Source organism: Psittacula echo (assembly GCF_963264785.1).
Source record: "Psittacula echo genome assembly, chromosome: 1".
Lineage (NCBI taxonomy): Eukaryota > Metazoa > Chordata > Aves > Psittaciformes > Psittacidae > Psittacula > Psittacula echo.
In genome coordinates, this window is record NC_137735.1 from 59,801,192 (window position 1) to 59,818,681 (window position 17,490).

The following is a 17,490-nucleotide window of genomic DNA, read 5'->3' on the forward strand; positions in this document are numbered from 1 at the left end:
CATTATTTTCATTGTAATGACACTGGGCCAAGTTCTCTCTCATGTAGGAGCAAGTCCTCTCATCTCCAGCTATGATACCAAGTTATTCAGGAGAAGGAAGGATTGCCTGACCAACTGCCTGAGCTGAGGGAAAACATCTAAGACTTGGTGACTAGCCAATATAATGGCAGATAAAATTCAATGCAGACTGCAAAGTGACTCATGTGGGGAAGAAAACAATCCTAATTTGACATACAAACATTGATTTTTCAGCAGGCTCCATTTTCCATTGTACAGCATGAAGAAAAGCTCCAGGTACATGGCTAGACAGTGCACAGTAGGCAAACTTTATACCTAGAAATACAGCAGAGCTGTGACAATTATGCCAGTTGGAGGCCACTAAAAAGGCTGGTACGAAAGTCTGGGCTTGGAGTCAACTGTAGATACCTCTGTTGTCCTTACAAATAATCTATAATACACGTGCATTCCTCTGACAAGAAGAAAATAAGATCTACCTTCTGACAATTATGATAGAGGTAAAACTTATAACTTACTAAAATTGCACCTAAGGCCACTTAATACTTGAATGCACATTTCAATTGAAGTGTAGCAAATCTCACTTTTGATTCTTCCCACACAGACCCCCACCTCTTACTCCAAAATGGACATTTTTCTCCCATTATTTTCAAAAAACAAAAGCCTGTAAAACCATGGATTTCAGTTGTCACACACTATTTTCAAAATATTTTTCTCCCCTGCTTTTAAAACATAAGTGGAAATTTTAAAATGCTATTTATATTTTTCCTTCAAGGAATTATGACCATTGAAAATCAGTTTTTGTGGCAGAACAAGCTTTCTTATGTAAGACAGCAAAATTTATTTCCAATAACTTAGAATCATAATTCATTGTTTATGGGATTGAAATCTTCCTTGTTTCCCTAAAAATAAACCTACGGTTTTATTTCAGTATCATATTCCATATATCTCCAGAGATTTCAGAGCTTCCACTTTAAACCATATCATACTTTAGGTGAGCTGGGCATTTCTGTTCTAAAAAAATCATTATCTTTGTGACAAAATGTTCAGAGTTTGTCACAAATTATACAGATGTTTCTTATTACAGGAGATTTAGAATTGAGCCTGAGGTATATGCAGGAGATATTGTCACATGCTGCATTTGCTAAGAAAGGGATGCAAAGGGATTAAAATTTGATGGTTAACATAAATATTGATAGGATGTTGTAATTATCACATGGAGGTTTTGGATTCATAAAGAGGGGAAAACTAACAAGTGAGCATAGTGAGTGAAAGCCCAGCTGCATCAGTTCTGATTTTCATTCGACTCGGATCTTTAGGCACCATCTAAAGAACAGAACAGTCTAAACAAGTCATTTGTGTTGGTTAGCTTTGATTCAACTGCATATCCATGGTCCCACTTTGGATTTTTGCTATACAGAAAGCGGGAAGCTCATTAAATAAAGAAAAGCTCTATTTTCTTTAAAGATGAGTGAAGAGTCAGCTACAGTTTGAGAACAAATGCAAAATATGAATTTAGCTCAGCCTTGCATAGGCATAAGGATGTTGATGAACCCAGACCAAACACGGAGATGACCCCTTTTTGTCCAAGGAGTTATTTAAAACAAAAAAATAACAAACAATAAAAAACATGTGGGGAAGGACACTTAGGGCAAAGGAAACTGAGCAGAGGAAAAGAATGCCTGTCAGCCCCTTTCAGCTGCTGTACATCAGAAGGGATGTGGAAGTACATAATCCTGTAGGAAGCAATTGCAAACGAGTTCATAGAGTGCATAAAGAAACAGATCCATTGTGTAGGAGTTTGCAGATATGCTGTGTTACTAGGTTAACCTTCACGTTGCATTCTTCTTGGGCAGGTGGAATTTTTAGGAAGCCTAAATAATAGGTATAATGCAAATACAACTGTGGAAATTCCAGGCATGACAGAATACAAGCCAGGAAGTAACAGAGTAATTCAAAACAGAAGGCCTGATTTGCTCTAGAGCCATTACCATGCTGATGGATGGAAAGAAAGAGATTTGCTCAGTCCTTCATAGTCTCAAATCCCACAGTTGGGAATGTGTTTTCAGAAATGCCGTCCTCACCCCTTTAAGAAACTTAAAGATGAATCTTTCAAACAAGATTATCACCTGCACAACATCTGTTTGCCAAAACAAGAGCTAAGCTCTTAAAACCTCTTGGCCCATTGTTTGAGAGAATACAGACCAAAGAATTAAACTTGTATTAGAAGAAAAGTATATGTTTTAAGGAATACACAAATCCCCACAATTTAGCTTTAAAATTACTGATCACGCAACTTGAGCGTCATTACTCCAATAGTTAATTAACCACAGGGTTAAACGTTTGTATCTGATTTCCACTCAAAAATTTCAATTTCTAACTACTGGATTTTGTTATTTCCTAGGGTCAAGCTCAAAGCTGTCAATTATTAATGTTTTCATATCCTTAGAGGTAATTATAGTCTATGAGGAAGTTGCTCATTTATCTTTGCTTTGATGAGGCAAATACAGACAGTTTCTGGAGTCTCCGTGTATAATGTGTATTTTTCCAGCTCATTTAACCATGTGTGTTTTCTTCAAACATTCTCCAACCTCACAACACTTTGGAAGTATGAAGTCTAGAATACGACTGTGTATTATAGAGGTGTTCCAGACAAGCCTATGTGTGGGGCTGGTGGTGTCTCATATATATAAAGGTACTGTTATAAAGACAAGAAGACTATTCACAGAAACTATCAAGCGTACTTTTATCCAGAATAGCTATTTAGCTCCATTGGCAGAATATGGCATGAACATCTGCGAGAGAACTGGATGAACAGTCTGATTTTATGTACAGCTACTTTAAAGTAAAATCACTGTGTCTGGCAGGATTCCAGTTCAACTCTTTCAGATTATCAGAGGGAGATTTTGAAGGAGAAATGCTTGAGATTCAGGATAAAAAAATCCAACAGCTTCAGGTCAGTAGCAAGAGCACAGTTCCCCTCCACAGTCTCTCCTTTACAATTTCAGGTGCCACGCACCTTTCTCCTCAAGAAAACGGGGAGGTAATAAAAGCACATTAAATCTGTTCCTGGTAAATAACACTCCTTTTGAATGGAAGCAATGCCTTATAAATTCCTAAAAGAAGCCTTACATAGTACCTGTTATGTGACTACTAAAATCTGCCCATGGCTGGTGCTGCTGCTATCTAGTGATGTATGGGGAAAGTAAGGCCTAAAGAGAATTTTGCAAAGATGATATTCAGCATAAGCATGCTTTGACATGAGATTCACATCTGGATCAGCCACAATATGTCAGAAGTTACTGAAGGATCAAGAACTGTGTTAAGCATATGACCTGCCACTCCCTGCTTCTGTTTTGCAGATGAGACCATCTAGGTATAGACTAGGAAGGAATTTCAGCTTCATTTCTTATCTAAAGCTCTTGATACACTTTTTAATGGCCAGATAAAAATGCCTTGCACAAAGTGATTATTTTCTGTCAGATCTGGGAATTAGTGCTAAATTCTGATGCACACTGTAAATAGCTGCTTCCATTTAATGATGCTGAGCATGTTAGGCTATGTCACTCATCCCTTAGAAATGAAGAGGAGATGTGATTTGAAATGACAAGCTGCGGGTGTCTAATCAATAATCCCATTATGTGTCAAGCAAACCAAATTTGATTATCACATAGCAGCGACAATCCTCCTCAGTGAAGTTGCAACTCAGTTACCAGTCAAACTCCCAGTCTCAAATCCAGCAGGTGCAACTTGTGGGATATTGTTTAGCTGCCAGTTGTGGAAGTATCTAGAGGGTTTGTGAGACTGCAGTGCCATAACTGCTGCAAACCACAGGAGATTCTACCCTCTGGTGGAAAAAAGGCAAAAATGCTAGTGTTTTCATCTCTTAAAAACCCTTAGCTTCCTATCATTCCTTGAGACATCATTTCTTCAGGCCCCTCACTGGTTTCTTGCATCTCTAAGCCCTTTAAAATATAAGTAGTTCCAGAGTTTGACTAGATTCTTCATTTGTCCTGTAAAAACATTAGGATTGTTCAGCCCTTCTAGTTTGGCTCTTCGTAGCTCTATATAGCATAGTCCATCTCATAGACTGCTCCTTTTCATTGATCTGCCCACAAAGGCTCATATTTTGCCTTGGTCTTCAACCCTGTAACATAACTAGGGAATCTGGACAGTAGTAAGCTGTAAATCAAAGGATACTGTGAGATCCAACAGTGTATTTCTACAAAGGGTCTGCAAGACTTCAAGACATCAGTCAAGACACTCAATTATTTCCTCAGTACGCTCTCCACATTCACAGAAATATCAGTTCAAATCTGTGTTCTACTTATTCAATATCTACATATATGATAGTGACAGTGGATGCATTTGGTAGATGCAGATTTAGCAATTGTGTCATCACCACTGTGAAGGTGGTGATACATACACATGTACAGTGACATGGCTGTGCTGAAGTTAGTCCAGACAAGGGCCACAAAGATCGTAGAATCATAGAACAGCTAGAGTTGGAAAGGACCTTAAGATCATCCAGTTCTAAGCCCCTTGCCATGGACAGGGACAACTCACAGTAAACCATGTCACCCAAGGCTCTGACCAACCTGGCCTTGAACACCGCCAGGGATGGAGCAATCCCAGGCACAGCTACAGGTTGGGCAGAGAAGAGATTCAGAGCAGCCCTGCAGAGAAGGACTTGGGGGTGTTGGTCAATGAGAAAATGAACATGAGCCGGCTTCAGTGTGCGCTCGCAGCCCAGAAAGCCAACTGTATCCTGGGCTGCATCAAAAGCAGCGTGACCAGCAGGTCGAAGGAGGTGATCCTGCCCCTCTACTCTGCTCTCGTGAGACCTCACTTGGAGTATTGTGTGCAGTTCTGGTGTCCTCAACATCAAAAGGACATGGAACTGTTGGAACAAGCCCAGAGGAGGGCCACGAGGATGATCAGGGGACTGGAGCACTTCTTGTATGAAGACAGGCTGAGAAAGTTGGGGTTGTTCATCCTGGAGAAGAGAAGGCTGCGTGGAGACCTAATAGCAGCCTTCCAGTATCTGAAGAGGGGCTATAAGGATGCTGGGGATGGACTATTCATCAGGGACTGTAGTGACAGGACAAGGGGTAATGGATTAAAACTTAAACAGGGGCAGTTTAGATTGGATATAAGGAAGAAATTCTTTACTGTGAGAATGGTGAGGCACTGGAATGGGTTGCCCAGGGAGGTTGTGAATGCTCCATCCTTGGCGGTGTTCAAGGCCAGGTTGGGTGAGGCCTTGGGTGGCATGGTTTAGTGTGAGGTGTCCCTGCCCATGTCAGGGGGGTTGGAACTGGATGATCTTAAGGTCCTTTCCAACCCTGACTATTCTATGATTCTATGATTCACAACTTCCCTGGGCAACCCATTCCAGTGCCCCACCACCCTCACAGTAAAAAACTTCCTCCTTATATCCAATCTAAACTTCCCCCGTTTAAGTTTTAACCCATTACGCCTTGTCCTGTCACTACAGTCCCTGATGAATAGTCCATCCCCAGCATCCTTGTAGGCCCCCTTCAGATACTGGAAGGCTGCTATGAGGTCTCCACGCAGCCTTCTCTTCTCCAGGCTGAACAGCCCCAACTTTCTCAGCCTGTCACCATATGGGAGGTGCTCCAGTCCCCTGATCATCCTCATGGCCCTCCTCTGGACTTGTTCCAACAGTTCCATGTCCTTTTTTATGTTGGGGACACCAGAACTGCACACAATACTCCAAGTGAGGTCTCACGACAGCAGAGATGATCCAAGGGTTGGAGCACTTCTACGAAGAAAGGCTGAGACAGTTTGGGTTGTTCAGCCTGGAGAAGAGAAGGCTCCAGGGAGACTTTAGATCGTCTTTCCACTACCTATAAGAGGACTACAAGAAATCTGGAGAGGGACTTTTTACAAGGGAAAGTAGTAACAGGGCATGGGGTAATTTGGGCTTTAAACTGGAACAAGGTAGATTTATATAAGATATTGGGAAGAAGTTCTTCACTGAGAGAGTGGTGAGACACTGACACAAGTTGTACAGAAAAGCTATGGCTGCCCCATACCTGCAAGTGTTCAAGACCAGGTTGGATGAGGGCATGGGAGCAACCTGGTCTAGTGGGAGGTCTTCCTGCCCATGACAGGGGTGGCATCATCAGCAGAGTGGCAGACTTGGTGCTCTGCTATCCCATACACATTGGCCTCAGCAAAGACTACAAGGTGACAAAGAACGTGTCCAACTACAGGGAATGCCACTGTTGTGACACACCAAGTTTGTGCAAGACATGATCAGGGAAGTCTGTGGTTTTCCACTGTATGAGAGATGTGCTATTGTTGAAAGTTTCCAAAGATCTTTAAGGTCCCTTCTAATCCAAGCCATTCTATGATGATTTGATGATTATGATTCCATCTGAGTCAGTACAAAACCAGATTTTGCTGCAAACTACCATTTGTGGTGAATCTATATCAAAAATACTGATAAAAATTGTACTAAACGGTGTGTCTACACCTATCTCTAGGCCAGTTTCAATAGACACATGGTCTTTTTGGAAGTGATACTAGAATTATTTTTCTCCTTTTCTGTAGTGGCAACACAGTGAGAGGTTTGTGAAGATGAAGAGATAAAATGGACTCATTTAGATTTCAGAAATGCCAGCTGGAAATGTTTCCAGTCTGATTAACAGCAGCACTGTTTAAAACCCTGAGATTAAGTTTTCTTATGCCTTATGTAAAGCATTAAAAATTTCTAACATTTATTTACTAAGTTAATATTCTAAATAAAACTGAAAGTTTTAGCCCAAGATAAGGAATCGTTTATTGAATCAGACTGAAGATTTTAAAGAGGTGACTGTACTTTGGGATATAATAAATCAATGCCTTTTCAGTCATAGGTAATGAAAGAAATGCTCCATGATATATTTTTGTAAAAACCAGCTTACAGACAATTCTGTAAAGCATTTCCCTTGGAGCTCTATATTATGGTGCTGAAAGCCAGATTTCACTTGTTAACCACACACAGGACAAGGTTTTTAGAGAGTTCCAGTCCCAGTGAGGTACAACAGATAAGTTCTAAAGCATCCAACAGCCAGCAGCTTCTCTATCACCTTTGCAAAACCACACTGCTGCAACCATTACTGCTACATATAGCTGAAATGGGAACTTCTGGCATGTTGTAGAGGCATGCAGCCAGACAACAGTAAGGACACGGCCATGCTCTCCTTCTTCAGAGCCTTTGTGCACAAATCCTAGAGTTGCAGGTCTCCCACCTTCACTTGCTGAGCTCTCTCACAGTTTCAGCATAGCCAGCAGACAGGGCAGTTTGTAGAAGCATCAGATAAGTGACAAGGCCTTAGATAAAATTTCCCTGTGACTTGTAGTATATTTTCTTCCTGCTGCCATTTGTTTTTTGAAGTTCTTCTACCTCACAGCAAAGATCTCAGGAGCTTATTTCTTTCATCCAAATGGTCATTTTTTCTTATTAGTTTCTGAAGTAAGGCCTGAGATTATTTCAGTTCCTGAAGGAAACAGATGCCCTCAGGAAAGCAGGCAGTTCACTAGTTTTCTGACTGTGGGAGGCGAGGATGCTTTTATAATGAGAGGTGCACAGAAGGGGCAGGATGTGTTTGTTACTTAATTCCACAGCTTTCCTCATAACCCTAGTTGAATTCTGAGCATGTCTTCTTTATCCCTTGTCTTCTTTCTGTTCCCTAACAACCTGGTTATAACAATCATAGTTAAAACCTAGAAGACCTGAGCAGGATTACAATGTTGTGAGTCCACTTTGGTGACATTGGCCAGAACACAGTTTGGTATGAGATAGGTAACAGCTTAAGGAGCTAAACTTGTGTTGTGCACAATCCAAAGAGCATCAACCCTGCAATGCTTTTTACAAACAAACACAGGCTCTGACTTTAAAAAGCCTGTGTGCATTGTACATTCCCAACAGCAGCATTCAGGCCATCGTACTCACTTCCTCTGCTAAGTATAGAAAAGTGGGCAAGACCAGACTGCTTTGGAGCAGACAACTTTTTCTATCAACATCAGTAGGAATCCAGCCTTTAAGCATCTTATTGCTTCTCTATACTTTCTTGTGTAGCAACTACAAGTACCAATAGCATTTTAATTTGAATTGGAATACTTAAAACTTTGTCTTCTCAAGGAGTGCTAACAACACCTGCTTCTCCTAAGCAATGGCGCTATGATGGGCATGTTTATTAATTGAAATTTCTCTTAATGTTCCTAGAAATGTTGCCTGATTGAAGTTTTTCTCAGAGTCAGGGTGAGTTTTCTAAGGAATCAAAAGGAACAAAAGCTGCATTATCCTCATGCTGCGTTCTAGAGTCTAGCAAAGCGCCTTCCAGCTTGGAGTATCTGAGCAAGCCCATTGAGACTAATAGGATTAATTTAAGCTGGTAAGGCTTCTGTATCTTGCTGAATCTTAAATGAGATGTGAAATGATTGAAAAGTCTCCAAGAAAGCCTGGTTTGATCAGGTGGAATTTAAGGTGCAGCCAGACTCAGAACACAAAGTCCGGCCTGTATGGTAGGATCACATGAGAGACGCATGTTACTCTAAGAGGAAGGCACACTAGAAAGAGCATGTATGTCAGCATGCAGGGTTGCATGCTATGTAAGGAGATGTCTCTTTTTTTTGAACCATGTAAAGTGCCTTCCAGAGAAAAGATAGCTCAGATGAATCTTCCATGCCATGCAACATAAAAAGCCTGTGAAAGCTCTTTCACACCAGTTGCCCCAACTCCCATTCCATTCTCCTCATGTTGTTTTTTTCCAGTCTTCCCCTGCAAGGCACTTTTCCAGTTAAACTGTCCAAAACCACTGCAGAAACACTCCAGAACAACTAAAATTTCAGATTTATAACATGCTTACCTCATACCAGCAAATCACAAAGAGCTGCTGTTCTTAAATAAAAGGAAGCCTGGAGCAACACAAGCACCAAGGCTCAGGCCCTGCAGTGCTACTCCCTGAGCTCTGATCCTGCCAACAATTTCCTGCAATGCCTCAGCAAAAGCAGATGTGCCTGTGAAGTCTCTGGTGAATGTCCTGAGGCTGAAGAAGTTTTGTTGATGATTCATTAACACATTTCTCTTAAGTCAAGCAAAGTGCACAAGAAGTACCGTCCGTCAGATTGAGGTTCTCTGCAGCCCCAGTGATTAGTATAAGGTCTGACATCATTTCCCATTCTGGCTTTCCAGAAAAAAGAAATCCCATATTGTGAACTTCTCATTCTATCTTTAGCATTTTTTCTATGCTCAGCTCTGCCAAGAAGGTGTTGGCAACCTAAATATCCAGCAGGACAATTAGCTAACCGGTGATAGCCTTCTTAATTTAAGAATTCTATGCTTTTTAATGTAAATTCTACTACTTCCAAGTGGGAACTAAAGCATCTTCTCAGACATTTTCATAAAGAGCAACGCGGGTATAACAGTTATACACCATTTTATTCAGTGTGCTTAGGAAACACATAATCTGATTCATTTGGCTTTGCCTTATCAACTTAAATAGGTTCTCATGTACCAGGTGTTGTCGGTATTTGAATACTGAAATTTCAAACTGTATACATTATTAATGCTTCTAGAAGTAGACCCAGCATTTCATAAAACAGAAGGAATAGGATTTGAAGGTGGTGGTACACTTGCTTTTAACAGTAATGAAAAACTGTATCAAGGAATCTAAAGCAGGTTAGTACTTCTCCGAGTAAGAAAAGTAGCAAGCTAAGCTACATAGAATATGTCACTATCCCAAACCATACTTCAACAGCCAAACATTTTGTAGAATATATTTTGTAGAAATCTTGTAGAAAATGTTTGGATGTTGTTTTGTAGTTACAGATAAACAAAATATACAGTACTCAGAAGCATAAACAAAACCTCTTCACCAAGACTTTCAGCTGGGTTACACTAGCTAAATCCCACATCCACAAAGTTTAACTTATGACTGGTGGAATTTCTCTCCAGTGGAAGGGAAAATTTCTCAAGAGTGGGCATCAGGCTTGCCATTGCACCAACAGAAAGAAGCTGGTGCCTCTTGCCAGCACCTTTTGAAATTCTTACAAGAAACTGGAGTGATTAGTTTCTCTTGGAGTTCAAGGAAAGTGCATCTCCTCCACGATAATCTTTCTAATGACAGGCAACTCAGCAATATCACCAACCGTTACTTTGCTTTTCTATGCAAAGATCTGTACCTCCCCTAAAAGATACCACCTTCTACCTCCATGTTCAGTATTTCCAACTTTATTCTAGGATATCCAAGAAGTCCTCGTGAATTATTTTGAGAGATAAAAGGCTGTACTCCATAGTTGGTTTCAGTGCAGTCAGTGTACAGTACACTTGATACTAAAATCTACACTTTAACCAGTAAGAAATTTTAAAACCACAGGCCAACCCTCCTGTGAGTGAATCCCATTAATACCTTTCAGCAGTATTATGTAGCATTGGAATAATTTGGTGTTTGTGGAAGTTGCATGGAAAAAACCCCCACAACCCAAACAAGCTGTCCAGTGAGCAGAGAAACCAGTGAAGGTGGGCATCCTGCACCTATAGGATGGATGTGCCATGATACTATACTTGCATCTTCCCCAGACCTCTTTTACTTTTGGACAGACTTGCCTGGAAGAAGCTATTGTACACTGTGGCTAATCTAAAGCAAAACTCATGCAGATTATACTGCCCAGTACAAGGAACTCAGACCCTGAGCTAGCTATTCCCTAACAATTTCTCAGGGATATATTTGGTGCCCTACCCTCAGCAAGGGCACTAATCTGCACAGCTCACCTCCTCCAGTCACCAATTCTCATGAATCACATAGGAGCACAATGGCTTTAAATATCTCCTTTCCAACTAGATTAGGATATTTTAAAATTATCGAAGACATTGCCTTACCATGTAATTACCCGAGTCTCTCCCCTGGAAAAATTCCCCTGGAAGCTTTAAAAAAATCAGGACTAAAGAACAACCGTCTTCTCCTGCAAAACAACCTATCTGCCCTTTTCCATCTATTAATAGATACACAAATGTACAAGCACGCACACATTAACTTCTAGTGGAATTTTTATTCTTCAGTCATTCCTTTTCGTAGCTGTTACATTATGAAAACTTCAATTTTTTTATGACTTAGAACACAGAAACTTTGAAAGTGAAAAACTATTTGCCTTTCCAGAACAGCAAAATGTATTTGAAGTGAGTAACAGGAAAAATAAGTCATGCACCTCGCAAATGATAACTGTCGGTTTTCTCTTATGGAAAAGAAAAAATTGTCTGAACAGTCAGTCAAACAAGGAGATTCATTGATTACAGGACTGCTTTTTTTTTCTTTTTTTTTTTCTTTTTTTTAATTGGATTTAGGATTGGGGGAAGAAAGTCCTGAGAGAGTGGGATGGGATAAAACTCAAGACATTAAAACAGAAACAGAAGAAAAAGGAAGGTAGGTGCATTAGCAGAGCAAATAAGATATGGAATAATTAAGTGGGAGAAAAATTTAAGAGGGACACCTAGCCTCTGTTAGAGATCCAGTCTTGGACAACACCTTGAAAGGATTAGGAAAGAGCTTAAGGACACCAGAGGAGATGGTCCTCTGCCCCTAGTTCCTTGTCAGGACTGTGTACAGGTGTGTCCCCATATTGCCTTTGACCTCCTCACAGGCTGTAAAAAGCCTCCAAAGGGGTATCTTCCACTAATACAGGAATGGACGATCTGTACAATAGGTTACCTTCACTATCTCAAACCAGTTCCTTAAGTATTTTTTGCCCTTTCACTTTCCATGTAACATTTACTTTCCCCAAGTTAAAATATGTTACCAAGCATTGCTGCTTCAGGAAACACAACTACTCTGTTCAGGTTCCCAGCAGTGCATAGATCTAAGCCATGAAGAAGGAACAAGAAATTTGTTGCCAGCAACTCAAGTGTCAATAATAAGACCTACAGGGTAAAATTTTCCAAAGCACCTCCCTGTTTTAGGAGCTTAAGATCCATTTGTAGGAATCATTGAGGAGTGTAAATTCTACTGAAAAATCCTACTTGACTTCAGAATGTCTTTAAAAATTACTCTTTAATTACAGGTAGCATTTGAAATATGAGTTGTAGGCTAGCATGGAAGCATGAGTGGGTATATAGTAAAATTCTCCATAGCATCTCACCCATTTCTGTACTTCCATATATCCCTTCAGCCACTTATGTACAACATTTACTTATAAATCTTTTTCTCCAGACTCCTCACCGGAAGAGGTGGGTCTGAGAACTATATCCCCCTTATCCTTGGAGTCAAATAGAATTTATCTGTACAGCAAACTTACTTAGGTGTGATTTAATTTTTGGGGAGCTGTGCTGGTTGAAAACAGAGGTTTAAGAAAGCCAAATAGAGTAGTCTGACATGCCCATATATGACAGCTGGCTCCCGGTAAAACAACACATCAGGTCCTTGCTTGTACTCATTTGCAAAGATTGAAGAGACAGTGATGAGTTTCCAAAACATAGCATGTGGCTTTAAAGCCATGAAATCTACTCTCCTGCTCTATACTCAGAGTGCTGCAGGCATGCAGGTATGTCAATTATTTTCCCTGAGCAGCTTGTAAAAGAAACTGTAATCCCTGAAATGTTCTGACACTGTCTGTATCTACTTGGTTCTCACTACAGAGGGGACAGGCATGAATGTACTATATATTACCTGCCTACACACTAGTTTATTTATAGCATAATTGGCAGAGTACAGCTACTGTATGAATAAAAATGAAGCTTATGCAAATCAGTTTCTCCCCCCAAACACAAAGATCTTTTTGCAACCATTGAGGTATATGCAACACAATAGATTTAGTCAGCTAGGATGATTCATTTGAGTTTGCAGGCAACAGGTCCCATCTGGGCATTGAGATGATAACATGGAAGATATTCTGAATGGCATATGCTAGGCCAAGGGCAGAGACCCGTGTCCTGTACTAAGCACTTGAGAATAAAAAGGCTAGATGAGAATCGAATGCCTACCTTACCCATCTGGGAACTAAGAAACATTTAAAATCTTGCTTACTCTAATGTACCCCCTTCTTCTCTCCCTGAAAGTTGGTCTAAAAAGTTAAAAAAGACCCAAGTATTTTAACAAAGGTCTATCAATACCTGCCCTAGTTTAAAAATTGTTTACCTTGCAATCTGAGGGCAAGCTGGCCACATATGTGTATTACAGTTAATGGCAGGAGTGGACAGGTAGTTAGACACAGCTGTGGGCTTCCCACTCCCTGCCAAACCAGACAAGTTATGGAAGGGCAGCAACTACACCCCTAACAGTTTTTTTCAATAAACATAAACCATGCTATCCATGGCCTGTGATTCTCATGTAGTTTATAAAAAGGATTTAGCTCATGTTTAAGCCTACATCTTTAATGTTGTCCCAAAGGCAAAGGGGTTGGTCACAATCATGAGTTTAATAAACAAGGGAGGAAAACCAAAATGTGATGCCAAGATTTTGCATAGTGTTCATAAAAGTACTCAGTTCTAGTGAATTTTCCTTCTCTTGCTAGAGCTGATAAACATATAACAATGCACCAACAAAATGAGCAAATCTCCTTTCCTAACCAGTCTGGCGTGTACATACAGCTGCAAAGACAGATAGTGAGGAGGCTTAGACCCAGCTGCCAGAAACGTTAGGTCTTTCAGCTCTGTATCTCTATTAGATCATATACAAACAGCATTAGCTCCTAGCTGTGCCAGTCCTTCATGAATGCAATATTTGGATGCAGAAAGATTGGATAAATCTAAGCCTCGACATGGCTGGAGAAACGACAAAGAAACAGGACATAAGCAGGAGCCTGAACAACTTTTAAAGGCTTGTTTTCATTATGTATCATTAGCTATCATGTTTATCTCTTCTTTTATGTGTGCCTGATCTAAAGATCACTAGAAGCTGCTTCCTGAGCTCATCAATAAAATGAGCACTTCTCCTATGCACACAGGACCAAGACATCACACCCACCCTGAAAGAGATGCGAAAAAATCTGTACATTTATTATCTAAGATCCATTTAAACACAGAAACTTGTGTGATGCTTCTTTCTTCACAGTTGCTGGCAACAGCACCTTCCTACAGCAAATGTCCCCAGACTCAGGCCAGGAAAATCATTTGGGAAGAACTGAGTGGTCCTTTTTTGCCTTTGTATTTGAAAACAGGGTATGTAACCTTCAACAATCTGGGCTCAAAACACCTTAAATATGTAACAATGCAAGTTGAATCTTTCTTCTTTTGACTTGTTTGCTGTGGCTTCTCGCTCAATATAGCAGCAAAAGGAAAGCAGCAGTCCTACGGACAAGTCCTCCGGGGACTGCTGTTCTCTCAGTGGGACCACTTTGCCCACATGACAAGAGCACATGTGTTACCTAAAGAAGCTGATACTAATTCTTCATGGACTTGCTGTTTTTAGGATAGAGACTTGCTATAAACCCAAGCATCTTCTTGGCAGTTTGCTAACATGCATGAAACTCCCCGATGAAGTTGACTAGAAGGATCATGAGCTTCAACATGCTCAAGCAAAACTAACAGTTCACTTCACAGCATTTTCAAACTAAGAATTCAGAGCTAATAAAATAGGCCATCCCCAATCTAAATCTTTAAAAATTAGCTAAGAGGGAGAGAAATAGAGAAGTGTGCTCACATAGACCTTCCATCTGAATGGTCATAGAGTGTGATGGAGGAGAATACAGACACATTGGCAATGAACTGTTTTGCATTCAGCCTTAAACTAGAAATACTTAATTTTCTGACATGTTGGATAGAGCTATAAACAAAAGATAAATATGATTTAATAAGAAAATATTTTTTTCAATATGAGATTTCTCCTAGTGCCAGACTCTGACATCTTCTATGTAAAGAAAAGCCACAGTCCATACAATTGCACACATATGCTTTCACACATGTTGACACCTAGCACAGAACATAGGAAGCTTGGAAATCCTGACTTCAGGGATGATTTTTGCCTCCTTTAGTACAAGCCAATCAATCTGAGGATGATCAGGGGACTGGGCACCTCACATATGAAGACAGGCTGAGAAAGTTGGGACTGTTCAGCCTGGAGAAGAGAAGGCTGCATGGAGACCTCATAGCAGCCTTCCAGTATCTGAAGGGGGCCTATAAAGATGCTGGGGAGGGAGTCTTTATTAGGGACTGCAGTGACAGGACAAGGGGTAATGGGTTAAAACTTAAACAGGGGAAGTTTAGATTGGATATAAGGAAGTAGTTCTTCACTGTAAGGGTGGTGAGACACTGGAATGGGTTGCCCAAGGAAGTTGTGAATGCTCCATTCCTGGCGGTGCTCAAGGCCAGGCTGGACAGAGCCTTGGGTGACATGGTTTAGTGTGAGGTGTCCCTGCCCATGGCAGGGGGATTGGAACTAAATGATCTTAAGGTGCTTTCCAACCCTAACGATTCTGTGATTCTATGAATCTCAAATCTCCACACTGTCAGGACCACGAACCAGATCCAAGAAGTATGATTGCTAATCAGGCTGCAAGGTATTCTAAATACCATGGAAACTTCTGTGACTGACTTCCACAGAATTACTGAACCTGGAAGTGTCAACCACATTGTCAAGAAATGGAGAGTTTTTTGAACTTTTAGGTGTCTCTAAAACTGAATGCTGTGAGGCTTTGGGAAGGGATATTCCTAACAAGTTCTAGGTCTCATCTCAGAGAGTGTGTTGTGGTGACCAAGCAGTTTACTTTCAGTTGTCTTCTAGTGGCTGTGAACAGGAGCCTTCTCAGCACAAAAGGCCCAGGAAGACTGACATGGCTTGGACTCAGCTCAAAGACTACAAGAGTATGGAGACTCAACTTTTTTCTACATAGTCTTTCCAGATTGCAGAAAGGCATGTTCCTCAAATAGCACATGGGAAGTTGCTCATCTGCTGTTAAAGAGATTGTGTAAATAACCAGTGAGCATCATTTCTCAGAGAAGCTAAATACTAGAGCAGTGGGTAGCTGTAGTGGGAGAGCAACCGAGTGTTGGTCCAAATTCCTCTTCTTGAATGACTGAGACCATGAATACTTTGTCATTTTTTTTTAATATCAACTTAAAAAAGATGAGAACCCAGATGCTTTAATAAATTGTTTTGTGTTCCTTCAACTAAACTGAGAGTAAGAAATAGACAATGAAGCATCGCTGTACTTTGCCATGCAATTGCAAACCAAATGAACAAAATTACTCTCTGGAAAGCCTTATCAACCTTTAAAGTTGCTTAAAGATCTTCAAGGCATCTTTATCAAAACAATGTGATCAACAGAAGTTCTTTTTGACCCCAAACTTTGAACAGAGAATTCCAAGTTCTCAAGAAAAGCCACGTCTGCCAAAAAAAATGCAACAGATATCATCCGCATAATGGCCTGGAGCTGGTGTCTCTTTTCATTGCTTGCAAAATAAGATGGTCACTTTTTCCTAGGGTAGGCATTTGACAGACTAATTGTCACCAGCAATGTCCTTATCTGCATTCTTTAATATGACCAGATGCTACCTCTCATGCATTCCTGACATATTGCACCCAGGAAGGACTTTCCAGTATGAAATCCCAGTTGGGGTTAATTCACACTGACTCTTGGTCCAAGTTATTTCATGAGTTTTCAGCCTTGTCAGCCACATGGGTTCACAATGAAAAGGAATTTAACAATAATTTCACAATTAAGTTTTCCAGGCCAACAGTATAAGCAATCATAAAAGCAAGTGGTGTAAAACTGGAATTATATCCAACAAGTCAGTTATTAATAGGAGTAAATAGCTGCTTACTTGAAAAGGTGATTAAAGAGGTCAACAAAGATTCTTGTCCGTCTTTCTCTTATTTTCATCTTATCTGAAAAATGCAGCTTTTCCTTCACATTTATACTTGTAAATATCTTTCTTCATATTATTTGGAAGTTAAAGGACTTTATGTGTCTAATAGCATTCAAAATAGGATTTCTAAAATATATGTGCATATATACGTGTATATATTCCCACTTAAATGGCAGCCTTTGAATTAACAACTTTCTCCTCTGGTGTAGCGAAATGCTCACAGAACACATTCATCTCTACTGAATCCATATTTAACCTACCAAGCCAAGAATTTTCAGAGTAAGACTTAAGCATAAATGATCTGAGGGGCTTCAAACATCCCTTACTTCATCTCTAAGCAAGAGGAGGTCTCTGCCTTGTTAGGATGCTGAGACCTGTTTTGGGAAGCATTAGAAGACCATCTCCTAACATTTTGAAGTATCCTTATTGTACTGGTTTTGAGGTTTCATTCAGTTACTTCAAAGCCAAAAATCTTACTTAAACTCTGCTGTGTTTGAAGATATCAACATTTTATACCACTGACCTTTCATTTCCTCCTCTTCTTAGTGAGTATTAAATGCTTCTCAATCAGATTTAAATTTACTTCCAACGTCATCTAGACTAACAGAATTAGGACCGCTGCCTTAACTTGATATTCAAGCACAGAGCTATTTTAATAAATGTCAACG